At 62.7% G+C, this 27,490-nt stretch overlaps 7 pseudogenes; all 7 read right to left on the bottom strand.

Annotated features, from left to right (window-relative positions):
• Positions 1–282: 282 nt before the first annotated feature.
• Positions 283–401, bottom strand: LOC142875203 (uncharacterized; annotated as a pseudogene).
• A 3,846-nt stretch (positions 402–4,247) lies between these two features.
• LOC142875202 (uncharacterized) lies at positions 4,248–4,366 on the bottom strand (annotated as a pseudogene).
• A 3,844-nt stretch (positions 4,367–8,210) lies between these two features.
• LOC142875105 (uncharacterized) lies at positions 8,211–8,329 on the bottom strand (annotated as a pseudogene).
• Positions 8,330–12,174: 3,845 nt separating this feature from the next.
• Positions 12,175–12,293, bottom strand: LOC142875104 (uncharacterized; annotated as a pseudogene).
• A 3,846-nt stretch (positions 12,294–16,139) lies between these two features.
• On the bottom strand, positions 16,140–16,258 carry LOC142875103 (uncharacterized; annotated as a pseudogene).
• A 3,845-nt stretch (positions 16,259–20,103) lies between these two features.
• Positions 20,104–20,222, bottom strand: LOC142875101 (uncharacterized; annotated as a pseudogene).
• A 3,845-nt stretch (positions 20,223–24,067) lies between these two features.
• Positions 24,068–24,186, bottom strand: LOC142875200 (uncharacterized; annotated as a pseudogene).
• Between the last annotated feature and the right edge of the window lie 3,304 nt (positions 24,187–27,490).

Here is a 27,490-nt window from a genome sequence, read left to right as displayed (position 1 = left end):
CTTCTGGAACTCCCTCCCCTCTCAGACTCTCAAGGTTTCCTCCAGCGTGTCGGCTCCCACAGAGCAGACCTTTGGTCTGAGACCTGACAGTCCAGAAGCCACGCATGCTGCCGCGTGGCGGCGGTGTCACGGCTCGGGACAAGAGGAGGCCCCACGGTGCGGGCTGGGGCGCCAGGCACCGCGGCCGGCGGGCGCTGAGGGTGGGGGTCACCCCCACCCCGGGCCGCCCCCGCACTCCCAGAAACGCGACAGAACCAGAGGCAAAAAAAAAAAAAAAGAAGAAGCCTACGGCACCCGGTATTCCCGGGCGGTCTCCCATCCAAGTTCTAACCAGGCCCGACCCTGCTTAGCTTCCGAGACCAGACGGGATCGGGCGCGTTCGGGGTGGTGTGGCCGTGGATGGAGGAGGGCGCCCCTGCCCCGCTCAAGAAGCCGAGCCTCTCTGCGCTTCCCCGCCGCCTCCTCCCGCCCCAGGCCCCGCGCCGGGTCGGGCCTGTTGAGTTCGCCGGCCGCGTCCCGCGGGCTCCGAGGGACGGGGGTGACAGGCGGGGCGGGCAGGGAGCGGCGGGCCGGGGTTGGGGGCTGTCTCTGTATACACACACACTCACACTCACACGCACTCACTCACTCACACTCACACAAGATGCGCCTCCACGGCTGGACCCGCCAAGGTGGAGCCCTTCCAGCCCCCCTCCTCTCCTCGCCTGGCCTCCTTCACCTCCCCGCCCCCCACCCCCAGCGCGCCGGGGCCGCTGACTGCGCACGGGCGGGAGGGGCGGGGCGCTCGCCCTTTGACCCCAGCCAGGGGCGGCCCTCCCCCACAACCCCTTTCAGCTGCGCCCCCCACCCTGTGGCCCGGCGGCCGCCTATTCCCCCGGGCCAGGGCTGGGGCACAGCGCACGGGGGAGGGGAGCCAGTGTATGGGGCGTCTCTCTCTCTCTCGGGATGTGTCCCAAGGGTGGGGTGGGGTGGCGTGGTTTGTGGGGCGCTGAAGAAATCAGTCCCCTCCATCTCCTCCCTCTGGAAAACACCCAAGCCCTTGGAGAACTGCCCGCACCTCTACCTACCGTGGGGGCCGGGACCCTCCTCTGTGTCCTCCTGTGGCCCAGTCCAAGGGGCCTGGGCCTGGCCGGGGCTGCATTGGACCCCGACCACCCTGGCGTGTGGACTCGCTAAAAATTGGCGATTAGATATTGGATTCCAGCGTCATTGAGGTCATTTCACTAATGAGTGCACCGCAAAGAGTTTCCTAATCCATCTGTGAGGGTGGCAACCGAAAGAGAATTTTAGAGCTGACAGAATAGGCGAGGAAAGGCATAGGAGATTTCCACACCCAGTAAGGAAGCCTTTCCCGAAGTGGAAGAAAGAAAGGAGCAAACAGAGACACCGGTAGCCCGCCCGGATCAGAGTCTGCCCCTGAGAGAAAGTACCCTGACCAGGTTCACCCGTGGGTGGGTCGCGAGCTAGCGGCATTCAGAAGAGCGAGGCCCGCAGTCTGTGCAGAAGACACCTGCACTCGGGTGTGTGTGGCGGCACGATTCACAAGCAGCTCCAGATGTTAAACCAAGGAGAAGCCAGGGAGTTCCCAACGCCCCAGGTGTCCTCAGCCCACGACTGGCTGCTGTGGCAATGCGAAGCCCGGCTCCTTGTCTCAGAGCGGGGCAACCAGGAGGTGTGATGTCCACCCCGGGGTTCCCAGGAGGATCAGACTGAAGCTGGGACTTGGCCTGAAAGTGTCCCCTCGCATGGCCACCCCCTTCCCCTTCCTGCTCCTCTACTCCTGGTGCCCCTCCATCCAGGGGCCAGACCTTAAAGAGTCACCCGCAAGAGAATCCTGGTCCCAAAGGAGCCTTCTGGGGGACCCCTGCTGAGAGAGGTTGTGGGCATGGCCCGCTGGGGCTCTGCCCGACCCAGGGCTGAGAGATGCAACCTCCCAGCTCTGGGTCCCTGCAGGAAGTGTTGGCAAGCACAGGGCCAGTCCTCCAAAGGCCCAGGTGCAGGGAGCCCAGGCCAAGCAGCCTGTGGAAGAAGCCACATGCTGTGCCACCCCGGGGAACACGACTGCAGGCCACGGCCCTTCCCACCTCCTCCTCCTCCTCCTCCTCCTCCTCCTCCTCCTCCCACCCCGCCTCCGCCCCCGCCCCCACATGGCACAGGGCCCAGAGACACCTCAGACACTTGCTACCCAAAGTGCAAAGGGCATCAGTTGCTCCTCCAAACCCCCCCCCCAGCCCAGCAGACCGCGTTGTCCAGCCAGCCCCCGGGCCTCCCTGGGGTGCCCAGCACAAAAGTGCAGACACCCACCGGACCCTCAATCTCAGTTTTCGGATGTTTTTGCCACTCTGAGGACCCGCAGGCCAGCTGGGCCTTCTGGCAGGACAGAGAGCCCCGGAATCCGACGTGGAGAGCTGGGTGTACGTCCCCATGAGGAGGCGGTCCCCACCTCCGCGGCTCTCCCCTTGCGGGGAGCGGCAGCCGCGGGGCCTCAGAGAAGACACCAGGCTGGGCCCCCACGGCACAGCGGGAGCACGTCCCCCGCAGGCCACTTAGCCACGGCGGCCAGCCGGCGGACGGTTGGGTTGCGCGAGACGCTGCGGCCGCCCTGCTACCGGGTTCCTGGGAGGGCGTCCTGGAACCAGCGTCCACACCAAGCCCTTGGAAGGCCCAGGCGACGGAGGAGCCCCGTCAGGCAGGGGCCGAGGACGGTGACGGCCCGGGCGGGGAGGAGCGTGTCAGGCAGGGGCAGAGGACGGTGACAGGTGATAGGCCGGGCGGGAAGGAGTCAGTCAGGCAGGGGCCGTGGAGGAGACGGGCTGGGTAAGGGTTAGGGTTAGTGTCAGGGCACAAGTCACAATCGCAAAGACCTGGAAGCCACCCGAGTGCCCATCGACCCACGAGTGGGTAAATAAAATGTGGCGCGTGGACACCACGGAGTGCTATTCGGCTATGAGGAGCAGCGGTGAGGGGGCACCTCTCGTGGTTCTCCTGGCCAGAGCTGGAACCCGTTCCAGTAAGCCAAGTATCCCAAGAATGGACACACGAGCACCACGTGCTCGCGCTCACCAGCAAATGGGTACGAACCGATGGACACCTAAGTGGACACAGAGGAATCACCTTCTTCGGGTGGGTGTCGGGCGGGTGGGGGGAGGGGATGGGCATACACATCCATTAGGAATGGGGTGGGTACGCACCGACTGGGGGATGGGCGCACTTGAAGCTCTGACCCGAGGGGGGAGGCTGGGAGAGGGCAACGCACCCGTCCTTAACATTGGTGCCCCCACAATATGCTGGAACAACATGAGGGGTAAATGAATAAGAACACGGGGGGGGGGGAGGGGGGCACGGGCAACACATGTCACCTTAATACTTGGACTCCCATCATCTGCTTGAAAAGAGAGAGAAAAGTAAATGCAATAATAGAGATAAGAGACACTTTTTAAAAATAATGAATCCGGCCGGGCGCTGTGGCTCACGCCTGTAATCCTAGCTCTTGGGAGGCCGAGGCGGGCGGATTGCTCAAGGTCAGGAGTTCAAAACCAGCCTGAGCAAGAGCGAGACCCCGTCTCTACTATAAATAGAAAGAAATTAATTGGCCAACTGATATATATATAAAAAATTAGCGGGGCATGGTGGCGCATGCCTGCAGTCCCAGCTACCCGGGAGGCTGAGGCAGAAGGATCACTCGAGCCCAGGAGTTTGAAGTTGCTGTGAGCTAGGCTGACGCCACGGCACTCACTCTAGCCTGGGCAACAAACCGAGACTCTGTCTCAAAAAAAAAAAAAAAAAAAAAAAAATGAATCCGAAGAGAAAAGTAAAAGGAGGCCTGTGGAGCAGGTCTGGGTGTGACTCCGGATCCCCGAACATCAGGTGCCACCACCAAAGATTCCTACGTGTAGCCCATAGAACCCCAAAAGCAACGGGAGGAGTTCTGGTCACATACTCCCTCAAAATGACATCCTGGCCTTCTTCTGGAACTCCCTCCCCTCTCAGACTCTCAAGGTTTCCTCCAGCGTGTCGGCTCCCACAGAGCAGACCTTTGGTCTGAGACCTGACAGTCCAGAAGCCACGCATGCTGCCGCGTGGCGGCGGTGTCACGGCTCGGGACAAGAGGAGGCCCCACGGTGCGGGCTGGGGCGCCAGGCACCGCGGCCGGCGGGCGCTGAGGGTGGGGGTCACCCCCACCCCGGGCCGCCCCCGCACTCCCAGAAACGCGACAGAACCAGAGGCAAAAAAAAAAAAAAAGAAGAAGCCTACGGCACCCGGTATTCCCGGGCGGTCTCCCATCCAAGTTCTAACCAGGCCCGACCCTGCTTAGCTTCCGAGACCAGACGGGATCGGGCGCGTTCGGGGTGGTGTGGCCGTGGATGGCGGAGGGCGCCCCTGCCCCGCTCAAGAAGCCGAGCCTCTCTGCGCTTCCCCGCCGCCTCCTCCCGCCCCAGGCCCCGCGCCGGGTCGGGCCTGTTGAGTTCGCCGGCCGCGTCCCGCGGGCTCCGAGGGACGGGGGTGACAGGCGGGGCGGGCAGGGAGCGGCGGGCCGGGGTTGGGGGCTGTCTCTGTATACACACACACTCACACTCACACGCACTCACTCACTCACACTCACACAAGATGCGCCTCCACGGCTGGACCCGCCAAGGTGGAGCCCTTCCAGCCCCCCTCCTCTCCTCGCCTGGCCTCCTTCACCTCCCCGCCCCCCACCCCCAGCGCGCCGGGGCCGCTGACTGCGCACGGGCGGGAGGGGCGGGGCGCTCGCCCTTTGACCCCAGCCAGGGGCGGCCCTCCCCCACAACCCCTTTCAGCTGCGCCCCCCACCCTGTGGCCCGGCGGCCGCCTATTCCCCCGGGCCAGGGCTGGGGCACAGCGCACGGGGGAGGGGAGCCAGTGTATGGGGCGTCTCTCTCTCTCTCGGGATGTGTCCCATGGGTGGGGTGGGGTGGCGTGGTTTGTGGGGCGCTGAAGAAATCAGTCCCCTCCATCTCCTCCCTCTGGAAAACACCCAAGCCCTTGGAGAACTGCCCGCACCTCTACCTACCGTGGGGGCCGGGACCCTCCTCTGTGTCCTCCTGTGGCCCAGTCCAAGGGGCCTGGGCCTGGCCGGGGCTGCATTGGACCCCGACCACCCTGGCGTGTGGACTCGCTAAAAATTGGCGATTAGATATTGGATTCCAGCGTCATTGAGGTCATTTCACTAATGAGTGCACCGCAAAGAGTTTCCTAATCCATCTGTGAGGGTGGCAACCGAAAGAGAATTTTAGAGCTGACAGAATAGGCGAGGAAAGGCATAGGAGATTTCCACACCCAGTAAGGAAGCCTTTCCCGAAGTGGAAGAAAGAAAGGAGCAAACAGAGACACCGGTAGCCCGCCCGGATCAGAGTCTGCCCCTGAGAGAAAGTACCCTGACCAGGTTCACCCGTGGGTGGGTCGCGAGCTAGCGGCATTCAGAAGAGCGAGGCCCGCAGTCTGTGCAGAAGACACCTGCACTCGGGTGTGTGTGGCGGCACGATTCACAAGCAGCTCCAGATGTTAAACCAAGGAGAAGCCAGGGAGTTCCCAACGCCCCAGGTGTCCTCAGCCCACGACTGGCTGCTGTGGCAATGCGAAGCCCGGCTCCTTGTCTCAGAGCGGGGCAACCAGGAGGTGTGATGTCCACCCCGGGGTTCCCAGGAGGATCAGACTGAAGCTGGGACTTGGCCTGAAAGTGTCCCCTCGCATGGCCACCCCCTTCCCCTTCCTGCTCCTCTACTCCTGGTGCCCCTCCATCCAGGGGCCAGACCTTAAAGAGTCACCCGCAAGAGAATCCTGGTCCCAAAGGAGCCTTCTGGGGGACCCCTGCTGAGAGAGGTTGTGGGCATGGCCCGCTGGGGCTCTGCCCGACCCAGGGCTGAGAGATGCAACCTCCCAGCTCTGGGTCCCTGCAGGAAGTGTTGGCAAGCACAGGGCCAGTCCTCCAAAGGCCCAGGTGCAGGGAGCCCAGGCCAAGCAGCCTGTGGAAGAAGCCACATGCTGTGCCACCCCGGGGAACACGACTGCAGGCCACGGCCCTTCCCACCTCCTCCTCCTCCTCCTCCTCCTCCTCCTCCTCCTCCCACCCCGCCTCCGCCCCCGCCCCCACATGGCACAGGGCCCAGAGACACCTCAGACACTTGCTACCCAAAGTGCAAAGGGCATCAGTTGCTCCTCCAAACCCCCCCCCCAGCCCAGCAGACCGCGTTGTCCAGCCAGCCCCCGGGCCTCCCTGGGGTGCCCAGCACAAAAGTGCAGACACCCACCGGACCCTCAATCTCAGTTTTCGGATGTTTTTGCCACTCTGAGGACCCGCAGGCCAGCTGGGCCTTCTGGCAGGACAGAGAGCCCCGGAATCCGACGTGGAGAGCTGGGTGTACGTCCCCATGAGGAGGCGGTCCCCACCTCCGCGGCTCTCCCCTTGCGGGGAGCGGCAGCCGCGGGGCCTCAGAGAAGACACCAGGCTGGGCCCCCACGGCACAGCGGGAGCACGTCCCCCGCAGGCCACTTAGCCACGGCGGCCAGCCGGCGGACGGTTGGGTTGCGCGAGACGCTGCGGCCGCCCTGCTACCGGGTTCCTGGGAGGGCGTCCTGGAACCAGCGTCCACACCAAGCCCTTGGAAGGCCCAGGCGACGGAGGAGCCCCGTCAGGCAGGGGCCGAGGACGGTGACGGCCCGGGCGGGGAGGAGCGTGTCAGGCAGGGGCAGAGGACGGTGACAGGTGATAGGCCGGGCGGGAAGGAGTCAGTCAGGCAGGGGCCGTGGAGGAGACGGGCTGGGTAAGGGTTAGGGTTAGTGTCAGGGCACAAGTCACAATCGCAAAGACCTGGAAGCCACCCGAGTGCCCATCGACCCACGAGTGGGTAAATAAAATGTGGCGCGTGGACACCACGGAGTGCTATTCGGCTATGAGGAGCAGCGGTGAGGGGGCACCTCTCGTGGTTCTCCTGGCCAGAGCTGGAACCCGTTCCAGTAAGCCAAGTATCCCAAGAATGGACACACGAGCACCACGTGCTCGCGCTCACCAGCAAATGGGTACGAACCGATGGACACCTAAGTGGACACAGAGGAATCACCTTCTTCGGGTGGGTGTCGGGCGGGTGGGGGGAGGGGATGGGCATACACATCCATTAGGAATGGGGTGGGTACGCACCGACTGGGGGATGGGCGCACTTGAAGCTCTGACCCGAGGGGGGAGGCTGGGAGAGGGCAACGCACCCGTCCTTAACATTGGTGCCCCCACAATATGCTGGAACAACATGAGGGGTAAATGAATAAGAACACGGGGGGGGGGAGGGGGGCACGGGCAACACATGTCACCTTAATACTTGGACTCCCATCATCTGCTTGAAAAGAGAGAGAAAAGTAAATGCAATAATAGAGATAAGAGACACTTTTTAAAAATAATGAATCCGGCCGGGCGCTGTGGCTCACGCCTGTAATCCTAGCTCTTGGGAGGCCGAGGCGGGCGGATTGCTCAAGGTCAGGAGTTCAAAACCAGCCTGAGCAAGAGCGAGACCCCGTCTCTACTATAAATAGAAAGAAATTAATTGGCCAACTGATATATATATAAAAAATTAGCGGGGCATGGTGGCGCATGCCTGCAGTCCCAGCTACCCGGGAGGCTGAGGCAGAAGGATCACTCGAGCCCAGGAGTTTGAAGTTGCTGTGAGCTAGGCTGACGCCACGGCACTCACTCTAGCCTGGGCAACAAACCGAGACTCTGTCTCAAAAAAAAAAAAAAAAAAAAAAAATGAATCCGAAGAGAAAAGTAAAAGGAGGCCTGTGGAGCAGGTCTGGGTGTGACTCCGGATCCCCGAACATCAGGTGCCACCACCAAAGATTCCTACGTGTAGCCCATAGAACCCCAAAAGCAACGGGAGGAGTTCTGGTCACATACTCCCTCAAAATGACATCCTGGCCTTCTTCTGGAACTCCCTCCCCTCTCAGACTCTCAAGGTTTCCTCCAGCGTGTCGGCTCCCACAGAGCAGACCTTTGGTCTGAGACCTGACAGTCCAGAAGCCACGCATGCTGCCGCGTGGCGGCGGTGTCACGGCTCGGGACAAGAGGAGGCCCCACGGTGCGGGCTGGGGCGCCAGGCACCGCGGCCGGCGGGCGCTGAGGGTGGGGGTCACCCCCACCCCGGGCCGCCCCCGCACTCCCAGAAACGCGACAGAACCAGAGGCAAAAAAAAAAAAAAAGAAGAAGCCTACGGCACCCGGTATTCCCGGGCGGTCTCCCATCCAAGTTCTAACCAGGCCCGACCCTGCTTAGCTTCCGAGACCAGACGGGATCGGGCGCGTTCGGGGTGGTGTGGCCGTGGACGGCGGAGGGCGCCCCTGCCCCGCTCAAGAAGCCGAGCCTCTCTGCGCTTCCCCGCCGCCTCCTCCCGCCCCAGGCCCCGCGCCGGGTCGGGCCTGTTGAGTTCGCCGGCCGCGTCCCGCGGGCTCCGAGGGACGGGGGTGACAGGCGGGGCGGGCAGGGAGCGGCGGGCCGGGGTTGGGGGCTGTCTCTGTATACACACACACTCACACTCACACGCACTCACTCACTCACACTCACACAAGATGCGCCTCCACGGCTGGACCCGCCAAGGTGGAGCCCTTCCAGCCCCCCTCCTCTCCTCGCCTGGCCTCCTTCACCTCCCCGCCCCCCACCCCCAGCGCGCCGGGGCCGCTGACTGCGCACGGGCGGGAGGGGCGGGGCGCTCGCCCTTTGACCCCAGCCAGGGGCGGCCCTCCCCCACAACCCCTTTCAGCTGCGCCCCCCACCCTGTGGCCCGGCGGCCGCCTATTCCCCCGGCCAGGGCTGGGGCACAGCGCACGGGGGAGGGGAGCCAGTGTATGGGGCGTCTCTCTCTCTCTCGGGATGTGTCCCAAGGGTGGGGTGGGGTGGCGTGGTTTGTGGGGCGCTGAAGAAATCAGTCCCCTCCATCTCCTCCCTCTGGAAAACACCCAAGCCCTTGGAGAACTGCCCGCACCTCTACCTACCGTGGGGGCCGGGACCCTCCTCTGTGTCCTCCTGTGGCCCAGTCCAAGGGGCCTGGGCCTGGCCGGGGCTGCATTGGATCCCGACCACCCTGGCGTGTGGACTCGCTAAAAATTGGCGATTAGATATTGGATTCCAGCGTCATTGAGGTCATTTCACTAATGAGTGCACCGCAAAGAGTTTCCTAATCCATCTGTGAGGGTGGCAACCGAAAGAGAATTTTAGAGCTGACAGAATAGGCGAGGAAAGGCATAGGAGATTTCCACACCCAGTAAGGAAGCCTTTCCCGAAGTGGAAGAAAGAAAGGAGCAAACAGAGACACCGGTAGCCCGCCCGGATCAGAGTCTGCCCCTGAGAGAAAGTACCCTGACCAGGTTCACCCGTGGGTGGGTCGCGAGCTAGCGGCATTCAGAAGAGCGAGGCCCGCAGTCTGTGCAGAAGACACCTGCACTCGGGTGTGTGTGGCGGCACGATTCACAAGCAGCTCCAGATGTTAAACCAAGGAGAAGCCAGGGAGTTCCCAACGCCCCAGGTGTCCTCAGCCCACGACTGGCTGCTGTGGCAATGCGAAGCCCGGCTCCTTGTCTCAGAGCGGGGCAACCAGGAGGTGTGATGTCCACCCCGGGGTTCCCAGGAGGATCAGACTGAAGCTGGGACTTGGCCTGAAAGTGTCCCCTCGCATGGCCACCCCCTTCCCCTTCCTGCTCCTCTACTCCTGGTGCCCCTCCATCCAGGGGCCAGACCTTAAAGAGTCACCCGCAAGAGAATCCTGGTCCCAAAGGAGCCTTCTGGGGGACCCCTGCTGAGAGAGGTTGTGGGCATGGCCCGCTGGGGCTCTGCCCGACCCAGGGCTGAGAGATGCAACCTCCCAGCTCTGGGTCCCTGCAGGAAGTGTTGGCAAGCACAGGGCCAGTCCTCCAAAGGCCCAGGTGCAGGGAGCCCAGGCCAAGCAGCCTGTGGAAGAAGCCACATGCTGTGCCACCCCGGGGAACACGACTGCAGGCCACGGCCCTTCCCACCTCCTCCTCCTCCTCCTCCTCCTCCTCCTCCTCCTCCTCCCACCCCGCCTCCGCCCCCGCCCCCACATGGCACAGGGCCCAGAGACACCTCAGACACTTGCTACCCAAAGTGCAAAGGGCATCAGTTGCTCCTCCAAACCCCCCCCCCAGCCCAGCAGACCGCGTTGTCCAGCCAGCCCCCGGGCCTCCCTGGGGTGCCCAGCACAAAAGTGCAGACACCCACCGGACCCTCAATCTCAGTTTTCGGATGTTTTTGCCACTCTGAGGACCCGCAGGCCAGCTGGGCCTTCTGGCAGGACAGAGAGCCCCGGAATCCGACTTGGAGAGCTGGGTGTACGTCCCCATGAGGAGGCGGTCCCCACCTCCACGGCTCTCCCCTTGCGGGGAGCGGCAGCCGCGGGGCCTCAGAGAAGACACCAGGCTGGGCCCCCACGGCACAGCGGGAGCACGTCCCCCGCAGGCCACTTAGCCACGGCGGCCAGCCGGCGGACGGTTGGGTTGCGCGAGACGCTGCGGCCGCCCTGCTACCGGGTTCCTGGGAGGGCGTCCTGGAACCAGCGTCCACACCAAGCCCTTGGAAGGCCCAGGCGACGGAGGAGCCCCGTCAGGCAGGGGCCGAGGACGGTGACGGCCCGGGCGGGGAGGAGCGTGTCAGGCAGGGGCAGAGGACGGTGACAGGTGATAGGCCGGGCGGGAAGGAGTCAGTCAGGCAGGGGCCGTGGAGGAGACGGGCTGGGTAAGGGTTAGGGTTAGTGTCAGGGCACAAGTCACAATCGCAAAGACCTGGAAGCCACCCGAGTGCCCATCGACCCACGAGTGGGTAAATAAAATGTGGCGCGTGGACACCACGGAGTGCTATTCGGCTATGAGGAGCAGCGGTGAGGGGGCACCTCTCGTGGTTCTCCTGGCCAGAGCTGGAACCCGTTCCAGTAAGCCAAGTATCCCAAGAATGGACACACGAGCACCACGTGCTCGCGCTCACCAGCAAATGGGTACGAACCGATGGACACCTAAGTGGACACAGAGGAATCACCTTCTTCGGGTGGGTGTCGGGCGGGTGGGGGGAGGGGATGGGCATACACATCCATTAGGAATGGGGTGGGTACGCACCGACTGGGGGATGGGCGCACTTGAAGCTCTGACCCGAGGGGGGAGGCTGGGAGAGGGCAACGCACCCGTCCTTAACATTGGTGCCCCCACAATATGCTGGAACAACATGAGGGGTAAATGAATAAGAACACGGGGGGGGGAGGGGGGCACGGGCAACACATGTCACCTTAATACTTGGACTCCCATCATCTGCTTGAAAAGAGAGAGAAAAGTAAATGCAATAATAGAGATAAGAGACACTTTTTAAAAATAATGAATCCGGCCGGGCGCTGTGGCTCACGCCTGTAATCCTAGCTCTTGGGAGGCCGAGGCGGGCGGATTGCTCAAGGTCAGGAGTTCAAAACCAGCCTGAGCAAGAGCGAGACCCCGTCTCTACTATAAATAGAAAGAAATTAATTGGCCAACTGATATATATATAAAAAATTAGCGGGGCATGGTGGCGCATGCCTGCAGTCCCAGCTACCCGGGAGGCTGAGGCAGAAGGATCACTCGAGCCCAGGAGTTTGAAGTTGCTGTGAGCTAGGCTGACGCCACGGCACTCACTCTAGCCTGGGCAACAAACCGAGACTCTGTCTCAAAAAAAAAAAAAAAAAAAAAAATGAATCCGAAGAGAAAAGTAAAAGGAGGCCTGTGGAGCAGGTCTGGGTGTGACTCCGGATCCCCGAACATCAGGTGCCACCACCAAAGATTCCTACGTGTAGCCCATAGAACCCCAAAAGCAACGGGAGGAGTTCTGGTCACATACTCCCTCAAAATGACATCCTGGCCTTCTTCTGGAACTCCCTCCCCTCTCAGACTCTCAAGGTTTCCTCCAGCGTGTCGGCTCCAACAGAGCAGACCTTTGGTCTGAGACCTGACAGTCCAGAAGCCACGCATGCTGCCGCGTGGCGGCGGTGTCACGGCTCGGGACAAGAGGAGGCCCCACGGTGCGGGCTGGGGCGCCAGGCACCGCGGCCGGCGGGCGCTGAGGGTGGGGGTCACCCCCACCCCGGGCCGCCCCCGCACTCCCAGAAACGCGACAGAACCAGAGGCAAAAAAAAAAAAAAAAGAAGAAGCCTACGGCACCCGGTATTCCCGGGCGGTCTCCCATCCAAGTTCTAACCAGGCCCGACCCTGCTTAGCTTCCGAGACCAGACGGGATCGGGCGCGTTCGGGGTGGTGTGGCCGTGGACGGCGGAGGGCGCCCCTGCCCCGCTCAAGAAGCCGAGCCTCTCTGCGCTTCCCCGCCGCCTCCTCCCGCCCCAGGCCCCGCGCCGGGTCGGGCCTGTTGAGTTCGCCGGCCGCGTCCCGCGGGCTCCGAGGGACGGGGGTGACAGGCGGGGCGGGCAGGGAGCGGCGGGCCGGGGTTGGGGGCTGTCTCTGTATACACACACACTCACACTCACACGCACTCACTCACTCACACTCACACAAGATGCGCCTCCACGGCTGGACCCGCCAAGGTGGAGCCCTTCCAGCCCCCCTCCTCTCCTCGCCTGGCCTCCTTCACCTCCCCGCCCCCCACCCCCAGCGCGCCGGGGCCGCTGACTGCGCACGGGCGGGAGGGGCGGGGCGCTCGCCCTTTGACCCCAGCCAGGGGCGGCCCTCCCCCACAACCCCTTTCAGCTGCGCCCCCCACCCTGTGGCCCGGCGGCCGCCTATTCCCCCGGGCCAGGGCTGGGGCACAGCGCACGGGGGAGGGGAGCCAGTGTATGGGGCGTCTCTCTCTCTCTCGGGATGTGTCCCAAGGGTGGGGTGGGGTGGCGTGGTTTGTGGGGCGCTGAAGAAATCAGTCCCCTCCATCTCCTCCCTCTGGAAAACACCCAAGCCCTTGGAGAACTGCCCGCACCTCTACCTACCGTGGGGGCCGGGACCCTCCTCTGTGTCCTCCTGTGGCCCAGTCCAAGGGGCCTGGGCCTGGCCGGGGCTGCATTGGACCCCGACCACCCTGGCGTGTGGACTCGCTAAAAATTGGCGATTAGATATTGGATTCCAGCGTCATTGAGGTCATTTCACTAATGAGTGCACCGCAAAGAGTTTCCTAATCCATCTGTGAGGGTGGCAACCGAAAGAGAATTTTAGAGCTGACAGAATAGGCGAGGAAAGGCATAGGAGATTTCCACACCCAGTAAGGAAGCCTTTCCCGAAGTGGAAGAAAGAAAGGAGCAAACAGAGACACCGGTAGCCCGCCCGGATCAGAGTCTGCCCCTGAGAGAAAGTACCCTGACCAGGTTCACCCGTGGGTGGGTCGCGAGCTAGCGGCATTCAGAAGAGCGAGGCCCGCAGTCTGTGCAGAAGACACCTGCACTCGGGTGTGTGTGGCGGCACGATTCACAAGCAGCTCCAGATGTTAAACCAAGGAGAAGCCAGGGAGTTCCCAACGCCCCAGGTGTCCTCAGCCCACGACTGGCTGCTGTGGCAATGCGAAGCCCGGCTCCTTGTCTCAGAGCGGGGCAACCAGGAGGTGTGATGTCCACCCCGGGGTTCCCAGGAGGATCAGACTGAAGCTGGGACTTGGCCTGAAAGTGTCCCCTCGCATGGCCACCCCCTTCCCCTTCCTGCTCCTCTACTCCTGGTGCCCCTCCATCCAGGGGCCAGACCTTAAAGAGTCACCCGCAAGAGAATCCTGGTCCCAAAGGAGCCTTCTGGGGGACCCCTGCTGAGAGAGGTTGTGGGCATGGCCCCCTGGGGCTCTGCCCGACCCAGGGCTGAGAGATGCAACCTCCCAGCTCTGGGTCCCTGCAGGAAGTGTTGGCAAGCACAGGGCCAGTCCTCCAAAGGCCCAGGTGCAGGGAGCCCAGGCCAAGCAGCCTGTGGAAGAAGCCACATGCTGTGCCACCCCGGGGAACACGACTGCAGGCCACGGCCCTTCCCACCTCCTCCTCCTCCTCCTCCTCCTCCTCCTCCTCCTCCCACCCCGCCTCCGCCCCCGCCCCCACATGGCACAGGGCCCAGAGACACCTCAGACACTTGCTACCCAAAGTGCAAAGGGCATCAGTTGCTCCTCCAAACCCCCCCCCCAGCCCAGCAGACCGCGTTGTCCAGCCAGCCCCCGGGCCTCCCTGGGGTGCCCAGCACAAAAGTGCAGACACCCACCGGACCCTCAATCTCAGTTTTCGGATGTTTTTGCCACTCTGAGGACCCGCAGGCCAGCTGGGCCTTCTGGCAGGACAGAGAGCCCCGGAATCCGACGTGGAGAGCTGGGTGTACGTCCCCATGAGGAGGCGGTCCCCACCTCCGCGGCTCTCCCCTTGCGGGGAGCGGCAGCCGCGGGGCCTCAGAGAAGACACCAGGCTGGGCCCCCACGGCACAGCGGGAGCACGTCCCCCGCAGGCCACTTAGCCACGGCGGCCAGCCGGCGGACGGTTGGGTTGCGCGAGACGCTGCGGCCGCCCTGCTACCGGGTTCCTGGGAGGGCGTTCTGGAACCAGCGTCCACACCAAGCCCTTGGAAGGCCCAGGCGACGGAGGAGCCCCGTCAGGCAGGGGCCGAGGACGGTGACGGCCCGGGCGGGGAGGAGCGTGTCAGGCAGGGGCAGAGGACGGTGACAGGTGATAGGCCGGGCGGGAAGGAGTCAGTCAGGCAGGGGCCGTGGAGGAGACGGGCTGGGTAAGGGTTAGGGTTAGTGTCAGGGCACAAGTCACAATCGCAAAGACCTGGAAGCCACCCGAGTGCCCATCGACCCACGAGTGGGTAAATAAAATGTGGCGCGTGGACACCACGGAGTGCTATTCGGCTATGAGGAGCAGCGGTGAGGGGGCACCTCTCGTGGTTCTCCTGGCCAGAGCTGGAACCCGTTCCAGTAAGCCAAGTATCCCAAGAATGGACACACGAGCACCACGTGCTCGCGCTCACCAGCAAATGGGTACGAACCGATGGACACCTAAGTGGACACAGAGGAATCACCTTCTTCGGGTGGGTGTCGGGCGGGTGGGGGGAGGGGATGGGCATACACATCCATTAGGAATGGGGTGGGTACGCACCGACTGGGGGATGGGCGCACTTGAAGCTCTGACCCGAGGGGGGAGGCTGGGAGAGGGCAACGCACCCGTCCTTAACATTGGTGCCCCCACAATATGCTGGAACAACATGAGGGGTAAATGAATAAGAACACGGGGGGGGGGGGAGGGGGGCACGGGCAACACATGTCACCTTAATACTTGGACTCCCATCATCTGCTTGAAAAGAGAGAGAAAAGTAAATGCAATAATAGAGATAAGAGACACTTTTTAAAAATAATGAATCCGGCCGGGCGCTGTGGCTCACGCCTGTAATCCTAGCTCTTGGGAGGCCGAGGCGGGCGGATTGCTCAAGGTCAGGAGTTCAAAACCAGCCTGAGCAAGAGCGAGACCCCGTCTCTACTATAAATAGAAAGAAATTAATTGGCCAACTGATATATATATAAAAAATTAGCGGGGCATGGTGGCGCATGCCTGCAGTCCCAGCTACCCGGGAGGCTGAGGCAGAAGGATCACTCGAGCCCAGGAGTTTGAAGTTGCTGTGAGCTAGGCTGACGCCACGGCACTCACTCTAGCCTGGGCAACAAACCGAGACTCTGTCTCAAAAAAAAAAAAAAAAAAAAAAAATGAATCCGAAGAGAAAAGTAAAAGGAGGCCTGTGGAGCAGGTCTGGGTGTGACTCCGGATCCCCGAACATCAGGTGCCACCACCAAAGATTCCTACGTGTAGCCCATAGAACCCCAAAAGCAACGGGAGGAGTTCTGGTCACATACTCCCTCAAAATGACATCCTGGCCTTCTTCTGGAACTCCCTCCCCTCTCAGACTCTCAAGGTTTCCTCCAGCGTGTCGGCTCCCACAGAGCAGACCTTTGGTCTGAGACCTGACAGTCCAGAAGCCACGCATGCTGCCGCGTGGCGGCGGTGTCACGGCTCGGGACAAGAGGAGGCCCCACGGTGCGGGCTGGGGCGCCAGGCACCGCGGCCGGCGGGCGCTGAGGGTGGGGGTCACCCCCACCCCGGGCCGCCCCCGCACTCCCAGAAACGCGACAGAACCAGAGGCAAAAAAAAAAAAAAAGAAGAAGCCTACGGCACCCGGTATTCCCGGGCGGTCTCCCATCCAAGTTCTAACCAGGCCCGACCCTGCTTAGCTTCCGAGACCAGACGGGATCGGGCGCGTTCGGGGTGGTGTGGCCGTGGACGGCGGAGGGCGCCCCTGCCCCGCTCAAGAAGCCGAGCCTCTCTGCGCTTCCCCGCCGCCTCCTCCCGCCCCAGGCCCCGCGCCGGGTCGGGCCTGTTGAGTTCGCCGGCCGCGTCCCGCGGGCTCCGAGGGACGGGGGTGACAGGCGGGGCGGGCAGGGAGCGGCGGGCCGGGGTTGGGGGCTGTCTCTGTATACACACACACTCACACTCACACGCACTCACTCACTCACACTCACACAAGATGCGCCTCCACGGCTGGACCCGCCAAGGTGGAGCCCTTCCAGCCCCCCTCCTCTCCTCGCCTGGCCTCCTTCACCTCCCCGCCCCCCACCCCCAGCGCGCCGGGGCCGCTGACTGCGCACGGGCGGGAGGGGCGGGGCGCTCGCCCTTTGACCCCAGCCAGGGGCGGCCCTCCCCCACAACCCCTTTCAGCTGCGCCCCCCACCCTGTGGCCCGGCGGCCGCCTATTCCCCCGGCCAGGGCTGGGGCACAGCGCACGGGGGAGGGGAGCCAGTGTATGGGGCGTCTCTCTCTCTCTCGGGATGTGTCCCAAGGGTGGGGTGGGGTGGCGTGGTTTGTGGGGCGCTGAAGAAATCAGTCCCCTCCATCTCCTCCCTCTGGAAAACACCCAAGCCCTTGGAGAACTGCCCGCACCTCTACCTACCGTGGGGGCCGGGACCCTCCTCTGTGTCCTCCTGTGGCCCAGTCCAAGGGGCCTGGGCCTGGCCGGGGCTGCATTGGATCCCGACCACCCTGGCGTGTGGACTCGCTAAAAATTGGCGATTAGATATTGGATTCCAGCGTCATTGAGGTCATTTCACTAATGAGTGCACCGCAAAGAGTTTCCTAATCCATCTGTGAGGGTGGCAACCGAAAGAGAATTTTAGAGCTGACAGAATAGGCGAGGAAAGGCATAGGAGATTTCCACACCCAGTAAGGAAGCCTTTCCCGAAGTGGAAGAAAGAAAGGAGCAAACAGAGACACCGGTAGCCCGCCCGGATCAGAGTCTGCCCCTGAGAGAAAGTACCCTGACCAGGTTCACCCGTGGGTGGGTCGCGAGCTAGCGGCATTCAGAAGAGCGAGGCCCGCAGTCTGTGCAGAAGACACCTGCACTCGGGTGTGTGTGGCGGCACGATTCACAAGCAGCTCCAGATGTTAAACCAAGGAGAAGCCAGGGAGTTCCCAACGCCCCAGGTGTCCTCAGCCCACGACTGGCTGCTGTGGCAATGCGAAGCCCGGCTCCTTGTCTCAGAGCGGGGCAACCAGGAGGTGTGATGTCCACCCCGGGGTTCCCAGGAGGATCAGACTGAAGCTGGGACTTGGCCTGAAAGTGTCCCCTCGCATGGCCACCCCCTTCCCCTTCCTGCTCCTCTACTCCTGGTGCCCCTCCATCCAGGGGCCAGACCTTAAAGAGTCACCCGCAAGAGAATCCTGGTCCCAAAGGAGCCTTCTGGGGGACCCCTGCTGAGAGAGGTTGTGGGCATGGCCCGCTGGGGCTCTGCCCGACCCAGGGCTGAGAGATGCAACCTCCCAGCTCTGGGTCCCTGCAGGAAGTGTTGGCAAGCACAGGGCCAGTCCTCCAAAGGCCCAGGTGCAGGGAGCCCAGGCCAAGCAGCCTGTGGAAGAAGCCACATGCTGTGCCACCCCGGGGAACACGACTGCAGGCCACGGCCCTTCCCACCTCCTCCTCCTCCTCCTCCTCCTCCTCCTCCTCCTCCTCCCACCCCGCCTCCGCCCCCGCCCCCACATGGCACAGGGCCCAGAGACACCTCAGACACTTGCTACCCAAAGTGCAAAGGGCATCAGTTGCTCCTCCAAACCCCCCCCCCAGCCCAGCAGACCGCGTTGTCCAGCCAGCCCCCGGGCCTCCCTGGGGTGCCCAGCACAAAAGTGCAGACACCCACCGGACCCTCAATCTCAGTTTTCGGATGTTTTTGCCACTCTGAGGACCCGCAGGCCAGCTGGGCCTTCTGGCAGGACAGAGAGCCCCGGAATCCGACTTGGAGAGCTGGGTGTACGTCCCCATGAGGAGGCGGTCCCCACCTCCACGGCTCTCCCCTTGCGGGGAGCGGCAGCCGCGGGGCCTCAGAGAAGACACCAGGCTGGGCCCCCACGGCACAGCGGGAGCACGTCCCCCGCAGGCCACTTAGCCACGGCGGCCAGCCGGCGGACGGTTGGGTTGCGCGAGACGCTGCGGCCGCCCTGCTACCGGGTTCCTGGGAGGGCGTCCTGGAACCAGCGTCCACACCAAGCCCTTGGAAGGCCCAGGCGACGGAGGAGCCCCGTCAGGCAGGGGCCGAGGACGGTGACGGCCCGGGCGGGGAGGAGCGTGTCAGGCAGGGGCAGAGGACGGTGACAGGTGATAGGCCGGGCGGGAAGGAGTCAGTCAGGCAGGGGCCGTGGAGGAGACGGGCTGGGTAAGGGTTAGGGTTAGTGTCAGGGCACAAGTCACAATCGCAAAGACCTGGAAGCCACCCGAGTGCCCATCGACCCACGAGTGGGTAAATAAAATGTGGCGCGTGGACACCACGGAGTGCTATTCGGCTATGAGGAGCAGCGGTGAGGGGGCACCTCTCGTGGTTCTCCTGGCCAGAGCTGGAACCCGTTCCAGTAAGCCAAGTATCCCAAGAATGGACACACGAGCACCACGTGCTCGCGCTCACCAGCAAATGGGTACGAACCGATGGACACCTAAGTGGACACAGAGGAATCACCTTCTTCGGGTGGGTGTCGGGCGGGTGGGGGGAGGGGATGGGCATACACATCCATTAGGAATGGGGTGGGTACGCACCGACTGGGGGATGGGCGCACTTGAAGCTCTGACCCGAGGGGGGAGGCTGGGAGAGGGCAACGCACCCGTCCTTAACATTGGTGCCCCCACAATATGCTGGAACAACATGAGGGGTAAATGAATAAGAACACGGGGGGGGGAGGGGGGCACGGGCAACACATGTCACCTTAATACTTGGACTCCCATCATCTGCTTGAAAAGAGAGAGAAAAGTAAATGCAATAATAGAGATAAGAGACACTTTTTAAAAATAATGAATCCGGCCGGGCGCTGTGGCTCACGCCTGTAATCCTAGCTCTTGGGAGGCCGAGGCGGGCGGATTGCTCAAGGTCAGGAGTTCAAAACCAGCCTGAGCAAGAGCGAGACCCCGTCTCTACTATAAATAGAAAGAAATTAATTGGCCAACTGATATATATATAAAAAATTAGCGGGGCATGGTGGCGCATGCCTGCAGTCCCAGCTACCCGGGAGGCTGAGGCAGAAGGATCACTCGAGCCCAGGAGTTTGAAGTTGCTGTGAGCTAGGCTGACGCCACGGCACTCACTCTAGCCTGGGCAACAAACCGAGACTCTGTCTCAAAAAAAAAAAAAAAAAAAAAAATGAATCCGAAGAGAAAAGTAAAAGGAGGCCTGTGGAGCAGGTCTGGGTGTGACTCCGGATCCCCGAACATCAGGTGCCACCACCAAAGATTCCTACGTGTAGCCCATAGAACCCCAAAAGCAACGGGAGGAGTTCTGGTCACATACTCCCTCAAAATGACATCCTGGCCTTCTTCTGGAACTCCCTCCCCTCTCAGACTCTCAAGGTTTCCTCCAGCGTGTCGGCTCCAACAGAGCAGACCTTTGGTCTGAGACCTGACAGTCCAGAAGCCACGCATGCTGCCGCGTGGCGGCGGTGTCACGGCTCGGGACAAGAGGAGGCCCCACGGTGCGGGCTGGGGCGCCAGGCACCGCGGCCGGCGGGCGCTGAGGGTGGGGGTCACCCCCACCCCGGGCCGCCCCCGCACTCCCAGAAACGCGACAGAACCAGAGGCAAAAAAAAAAAAAAAAGAAGAAGCCTACGGCACCCGGTATTCCCGGGCGGTCTCCCATCCAAGTTCTAACCAGGCCCGACCCTGCTTAGCTTCCGAGACCAGACGGGATCGGGCGCGTTCGGGGTGGTGTGGCCGTGGACGGCGGAGGGCGCCCCTGCCCCGCTCAAGAAGCCGAGCCTCTCTGCGCTTCCCCGCCGCCTCCTCCCGCCCCAGGCCCCGCGCCGGGTCGGGCCTGTTGAGTTCGCCGGCCGCGTCCCGCGGGCTCCGAGGGACGGGGGTGACAGGCGGGGCGGGCAGGGAGCGGCGGGCCGGGGTTGGGGGCTGTCTCTGTATACACACACACTCACACTCACACGCACTCACTCACTCACACTCACACAAGATGCGCCTCCACGGCTGGACCCGCCAAGGTGGAGCCCTTCCAGCCCCCCTCCTCTCCTCGCCTGGCCTCCTTCACCTCCCCGCCCCCCACCCCCAGCGCGCCGGGGCCGCTGACTGCGCACGGGCGGGAGGGGCGGGGCGCTCGCCCTTTGACCCCAGCCAGGGGCGGCCCTCCCCCACAACCCCTTTCAGCTGCGCCCCCCACCCTGTGGCCCGGCGGCCGCCTATTCCCCCGGGCCAGGGCTGGGGCACAGCGCACGGGGGAGGGGAGCCAGTGTATGGGGCGTCTCTCTCTCTCTCGGGATGTGTCCCAAGGGTGGGGTGGGGTGGCGTGGTTTGTGGGGCGCTGAAGAAATCAGTCCCCTCCATCTCCTCCCTCTGGAAAACACCCAAGCCCTTGGAGAACTGCCCGCACCTCTACCTACCGTGGGGGCCGGGACCCTCCTCTGTGTCCTCCTGTGGCCCAGTCCAAGGGGCCTGGGCCTGGCCGGGGCTGCATTGGACCCCGACCACCCTGGCGTGTGGACTCGCTAAAAATTGGCGATTAGATATTGGATTCCAGCGTCATTGAGGTCATTTCACTAATGAGTGCACCGCAAAGAGTTTCCTAATCCATCTGTGAGGGTGGCAACCGAAAGAGAATTTTAGAGCTGACAGAATAGGCGAGGAAAGGCATAGGAGATTTCCACACCCAGTAAGGAAGCCTTTCCCGAAGTGGAAGAAAGAAAGGAGCAAACAGAGACACCGGTAGCCCGCCCGGATCAGAGTCTGCCCCTGAGAGAAAGTACCCTGACCAGGTTCACCCGTGGGTGGGTCGCGAGCTAGCGGCATTCAGAAGAGCGAGGCCCGCAGTCTGTGCAGAAGACACCTGCACTCGGGTGTGTGTGGCGGCACGATTCACAAGCAGCTCCAGATGTTAAACCAAGGAGAAGCCAGGGAGTTCCCAACGCCCCAGGTGTCCTCAGCCCACGACTGGCTGCTGTGGCAATGCGAAGCCCGGCTCCTTGTCTCAGAGCGGGGCAACCAGGAGGTGTGATGTCCACCCCGGGGTTCCCAGGAGGATCAGACTGAAGCTGGGACTTGGCCTGAAAGTGTCCCCTCGCATGGCCACCCCCTTCCCCTTCCTGCTCCTCTACTCCTGGTGCCCCTCCATCCAGGGGCCAGACCTTAAAGAGTCACCCGCAAGAGAATCCTGGTCCCAAAGGAGCCTTCTGGGGGACCCCTGCTGAGAGAGGTTGTGGGCATGGCCCCCTGGGGCTCTGCCCGACCCAGGGCTGAGAGATGCAACCTCCCAGCTCTGGGTCCCTGCAGGAAGTGTTGGCAAGCACAGGGCCAGTCCTCCAAAGGCCCAGGTGCAGGGAGCCCAGGCCAAGCAGCCTGTGGAAGAAGCCACATGCTGTGCCACCCCGGGGAACACGACTGCAGGCCACGGCCCTTCCCACCTCCTCCTCCTCCTCCTCCTCCTCCTCCTCCTCCTCCCACCCCGCCTCCGCCCCCGCCCCCACATGGCACAGGGCCCAGAGACACCTCAGACACTTGCTACCCAAAGTGCAAAGGGCATCAGTTGCTCCTCCAAACCCCCCCCCCAGCCCAGCAGACCGCGTTGTCCAGCCAGCCCCCGGGCCTCCCTGGGGTGCCCAGCACAAAAGTGCAGACACCCACCGGACCCTCAATCTCAGTTTTCGGATGTTTTTGCCACTCTGAGGACCCGCAGGCCAGCTGGGCCTTCTGGCAGGACAGAGAGCCCCGGAATCCGACGTGGAGAGCTGGGTGTACGTCCCCATGAGGAGGCGGTCCCCACCTCCGCGGCTCTCCCCTTGCGGGGAGCGGCAGCCGCGGGGCCTCAGAGAAGACACCAGGCTGGGCCCCCACGGCACAGCGGGAGCACGTCCCCCGCAGGCCACTTAGCCACGGCGGCCAGCCGGCGGACGGTTGGGTTGCGCGAGACGCTGCGGCCGCCCTGCTACCGGGTTCCTGGGAGGGCGTTCTGGAACCAGCGTCCACACCAAGCCCTTGGAAGGCCCAGGCGACGGAGGAGCCCCGTCAGGCAGGGGCCGAGGACGGTGACGGCCCGGGCGGGGAGGAGCGTGTCAGGCAGGGGCAGAGGACGGTGACAGGTGATAGGCCGGGCGGGAAGGAGTCAGTCAGGCAGGGGCCGTGGAGGAGACGGGCTGGGTAAGGGTTAGGGTTAGTGTCAGGGCACAAGTCACAATCGCAAAGACCTGGAAGCCACCCGAGTGCCCATCGACCCACGAGTGGGTAAATAAAATGTGGCGCGTGGACACCACGGAGTGCTATTCGGCTATGAGGAGCAGCGGTGAGGGGGCACCTCTCGTGGTTCTCCTGGCCAGAGCTGGAACCCGTTCCAGTAAGCCAAGTATCCCAAGAATGGACACACGAGCACCACGTGCTCGCGCTCACCAGCAAATGGGTACGAACCGATGGACACCTAAGTGGACACAGAGGAATCACCTTCTTCGGGTGGGTGTCGGGCGGGTGGGGGGAGGGGATGGGCATACACATCCATTAGGAATGGGGTGGGTACGCACCGACTGGGGGATGGGCGCACTTGAAGCTCTGACCCGAGGGGGGAGGCTGGGAGAGGGCAACGCACCCGTCCTTAACATTGGTGCCCCCACAATATGCTGGAACAACATGAGGGGTAAATGAATAAGAACACGGGGGGGGGGGGAGGGGGGCACGGGCAACACATGTCACCTTAATACTTGGACTCCCATCATCTGCTTGAAAAGAGAGAGAAAAGTAAATGCAATAATAGAGATAAGAGACACTTTTTAAAAATAATGAATCCGGCCGGGCGCTGTGGCTCACGCCTGTAATCCTAGCTCTTGGGAGGCCGAGGCGGGCGGATTGCTCAAGGTCAGGAGTTCAAAACCAGCCTGAGCAAGAGCGAGACCCCGTCTCTACTATAAATAGAAAGAAATTAATTGGCCAACTGATATATATATAAAAAATTAGCGGGGCATGGTGGCGCATGCCTGCAGTCCCAGCTACCCGGGAGGCTGAGGCAGAAGGATCACTCGAGCCCAGGAGTTTGAAGTTGCTGTGAGCTAGGCTGACGCCACGGCACTCACTCTAGCCTGGGCAACAAACCGAGACTCTGTCTCAAAAAAAAAAAAAAAAAAAAAAAAATGAATCCGAAGAGAAAAGTAAAAGGAGGCCTGTGGAGCAGGTCTGGGTGTGACTCCGGATCCCCGAACATCAGGTGCCACCACCAAAGATTCCTACGTGTAGCCCATAGAACCCCAAAAGCAACGGGAGGAGTTCTGGTCACATACTCCCTCAAAATGACATCCTGGCCTTCTTCTGGAACTCCCTCCCCTCTCAGACTCTCAAGGTTTCCTCCAGCGTGTCGGCTCCCACAGAGCAGACCTTTGGTCTGAGACCTGACAGTCCAGAAGCCACGCATGCTGCCGCGTGGCGGCGGTGTCACGGCTCGGGACAAGAGGAGGCCCCACGGTGCGGGCTGGGGCGCCAGGCACCGCGGCCGGCGGGCGCTGAGGGTGGGGGTCACCCCCACCCCGGGCCGCCCCCGCACTCCCAGAAACGCGACAGAACCAGAGGCAAAAAAAAAAAAAAAAGAAGCCTACGGCACCCGGTATTCCCGGGCGGTCTCCCATCCAAGTTCTAACCAGGCCCGACCCTGCTTAGCTTCCGAGACCAGACGGGATCGGGCGCGTTCGGGGTGGTGTGGCCGTGGATGGCGGAGGGCGCCCCTGCCCCGCTCAAGAAGCCGAGCCTCTCTGCGCTTCCCCGCCGCCTCCTCCCGCCCCAGGCCCCGCGCCGGGTCGGGCCTGTTGAGTTCGCCGGCCGCGTCCCGCGGGCTCCGAGGGACGGGGGTGACAGGCGGGGCGGGCAGGGAGCGGCGGGCCGGGGTTGGGGGCTGTCTCTGTATACACACACACTCACACTCACACGCACTCACTCACTCACACTCACACAAGATGCGCCTCCACGGCTGGACCCGCCAAGGTGGAGCCCTTCCAGCCCCCCTCCTCTCCTCGCCTGGCCTCCTTCACCTCCCCGCCCCCCACCCCCAGCGCGCCGGGGCCGCTGACTGCGCACGGGCGGGAGGGGCGGGGCGCTCGCCCTTTGACCCCAGCCAGGGGCGGCCCTCCCCCACAACCCCTTTCAGCTGCGCCCCCCACCCTGTGGCCCGGCGGCCGCCTATTCCCCCGGGCCAGGGCTGGGGCACAGCGCACGGGGGAGGGGAGCCAGTGTATGGGGCGTCTCTCTCTCTCTCGGGATGTGTCCCATGGGTGGGGTGGGGTGGCGTGGTTTGTGGGGCGCTGAAGAAATCAGTCCCCTCCATCTCCTCCCTCTGGAAAACACCCAAGCCCTTGGAGAACTGCCCGCACCTCTACCTACCGTGGGGGCCGGGACCCTCCTCTGTGTCCTCCTGTGGCCCAGTCCAAGGGGCCTGGGCCTGGCCGGGGCTGCATTGGACCCCGACCACCCTGGCGTGTGGACTCGCTAAAAATTGGCGATTAGATATTGGATTCCAGCGTCATTGAGGTCATTTCACTAATGAGTGCACCGCAAAGAGTTTCCTAATCCATCTGTGAGGGTGGCAACCGAAAGAGAATTTTAGAGCTGACAGAATAGGCGAGGAAAGGCATAGGAGATTTCCACACCCAGTAAGGAAGCCTTTCCCGAAGTGGAAGAAAGAAAGGAGCAAACAGAGACACCGGTAGCCCGCCCGGATCAGAGTCTGCCCCTGAGAGAAAGTACCCTGACCAGGTTCACCCGTGGGTGGGTCGCGAGCTAGCGGCATTCAGAAGAGCGAGGCCCGCAGTCTGTGCAGAAGACACCTGCACTCGGGTGTGTGTGGCGGCACGATTCACAAGCAGCTCCAGATGTTAAACCAAGGAGAAGCCAGGGAGTTCCCAACGCCCCAGGTGTCCTCAGCCCACGACTGGCTGCTGTGGCAATGCGAAGCCCGGCTCCTTGTCTCAGAGCGGGGCAACCAGGAGGTGTGATGTCCACCCCGGGGTTCCCAGGAGGATCAGACTGAAGCTGGGACTTGGCCTGAAAGTGTCCCCTCGCATGGCCACCCCCTTCCCCTTCCTGCTCCTCTACTCCTGGTGCCCCTCCATCCAGGGGCCAGACCTTAAAGAGTCACCCGCAAGAGAATCCTGGTCCCAAAGGAGCCTTCTGGGGGACCCCTGCTGAGAGAGGTTGTGGGCATGGCCCGCTGGGGCTCTGCCCGACCCAGGGCTGAGAGATGCAACCTCCCAGCTCTGGGTCCCTGCAGGAAGTGTTGGCAAGCACAGGGCCAGTCCTCCAAAGGCCCAGGTGCAGGGAGCCCAGGCCAAGCAGCCTGTGGAAGAAGCCACATGCTGTGCCACCCCGGGGAACACGACTGCAGGCCACGGCCCTTCCCACCTCCTCCTCCTCCTCCTCCTCCTCCTCCCACCCCGCCTCCGCCCCCGCCCCCACATGGCACAGGGCCCAGAGACACCTCAGACACTTGCTACCCAAAGTGCAAAGGGCATCAGTTGCTCCTCCAAACCCCCCCCCCAGCCCAGCAGACCGCGTTGTCCAGCCAGCCCCCGGGCCTCCCTGGGGTGCCCAGCACAAAAGTGCAGACACCCACCGGACCCTCAATCTCAGTTTTCGGATGTTTTTGCCACTCTGAGGACCCGCAGGCCAGCTGGGCCTTCTGGCAGGACAGAGAGCCCCGGAATCCGACGTGGAGAGCTGGGTGTACGTCCCCATGAGGAGGCGGTCCCCACCTCCGCGGCTCTCCCCTTGCGGGGAGCGGCAGCCGCGGGGCCTCAGAGAAGACACCAGGCTGGGCCCCCACGGCACAGCGGGAGCACGTCCCCCGCAGGCCACTTAGCCACGGCGGCCAGCCGGCGGACGGTTGGGTTGCGCGAGACGCTGCGGCCGCCCTGCTACCGGGTTCCTGGGAGGGCGTCCTGGAACCAGCGTCCACACCAAGCCCTTGGAAGGCCCAGGCGACGGAGGAGCCCCGTCAGGCAGGGGCCGAGGACGGTGACGGCCCGGGCGGGGAGGAGCGTGTCAGGCAGGGGCAGAGGACGGTGACAGGTGATAGGCCGGGCGGGAAGGAGTCAGTCAGGCAGGGGCCGTGGAGGAGACGGGCTGGGTAAGGGTTAGGGTTAGTGTCAGGGCACAAGTCACAATCGCAAAGACCTGGAAGCCACCCGAGTGCCCATCGACCCACGAGTGGGTAAATAAAATGTGGCGCGTGGACACCACGGAGTGCTATTCGGCTATGAGGAGCAGCGGTGAGGGGGCACCTCTCGTGGTTCTCCTGGCCAGAGCTGGAACCCGTTCCAGTAAGCCAAGTATCCCAAGAATGGACACACGAGCACCACGTGCTCGCGCTCACCAGCAAATGGGTACGAACCGATGGACACCTAAGTGGACACAGAGGAATCACCTTCTTCGGGTGGGTGTCGGGCGGGTGGGGGGAGGGGATGGGCATACACATCCATTAGGAATGGGGTGGGTACGCACCGACTGGGGGATGGGCGCACTTGAAGCTCTGACCCGAGGGGGGAGGCTGGGAGAGGGCAACGCACCCGTCCTTAACATTGGTGCCCCCACAATATGCTGGAACAACATGAGGGGTAAATGAATAAGAACACGGGGGGGGGGGGAGGGGGGCACGGGCAACACATGTCACCTTAATACTTGGACTCCCATCATCTGCTTGAAAAGAGAGAGAAAAGTAAATGCAATAATAGAGATAAGAGACACTTTTTAAAAATAATGAATCCGGCCGGGCGCTGTGGCTCACGCCTGTAATCCTAGCTCTTGGGAGGCCGAGGCGGGCGGATTGCTCAAGGTCAGGAGTTCAAAACCAGCCTGAGCAAGAGCGAGACCCCGTCTCTACTATAAATAGAAAGAAATTAATTGGCCAACTGATATATATATAAAAAATTAGCGGGGCATGGTGGCGCATGCCTGCAGTCCCAGCTACCCGGGAGGCTGAGGCAGAAGGATCACTCGAGCCCAGGAGTTTGAAGTTGCTGTGAGC

Source organism: Microcebus murinus, chromosome 13 (genome assembly GCF_040939455.1).
Source record: "Microcebus murinus isolate Inina chromosome 13, M.murinus_Inina_mat1.0, whole genome shotgun sequence".
Taxonomy (NCBI): Eukaryota; Metazoa; Chordata; class Mammalia; order Primates; family Cheirogaleidae; genus Microcebus; species Microcebus murinus.
Note: the sequence above shows the minus strand (reverse complement) of the source record. Positions and strands in the feature narration are given on the sequence as shown.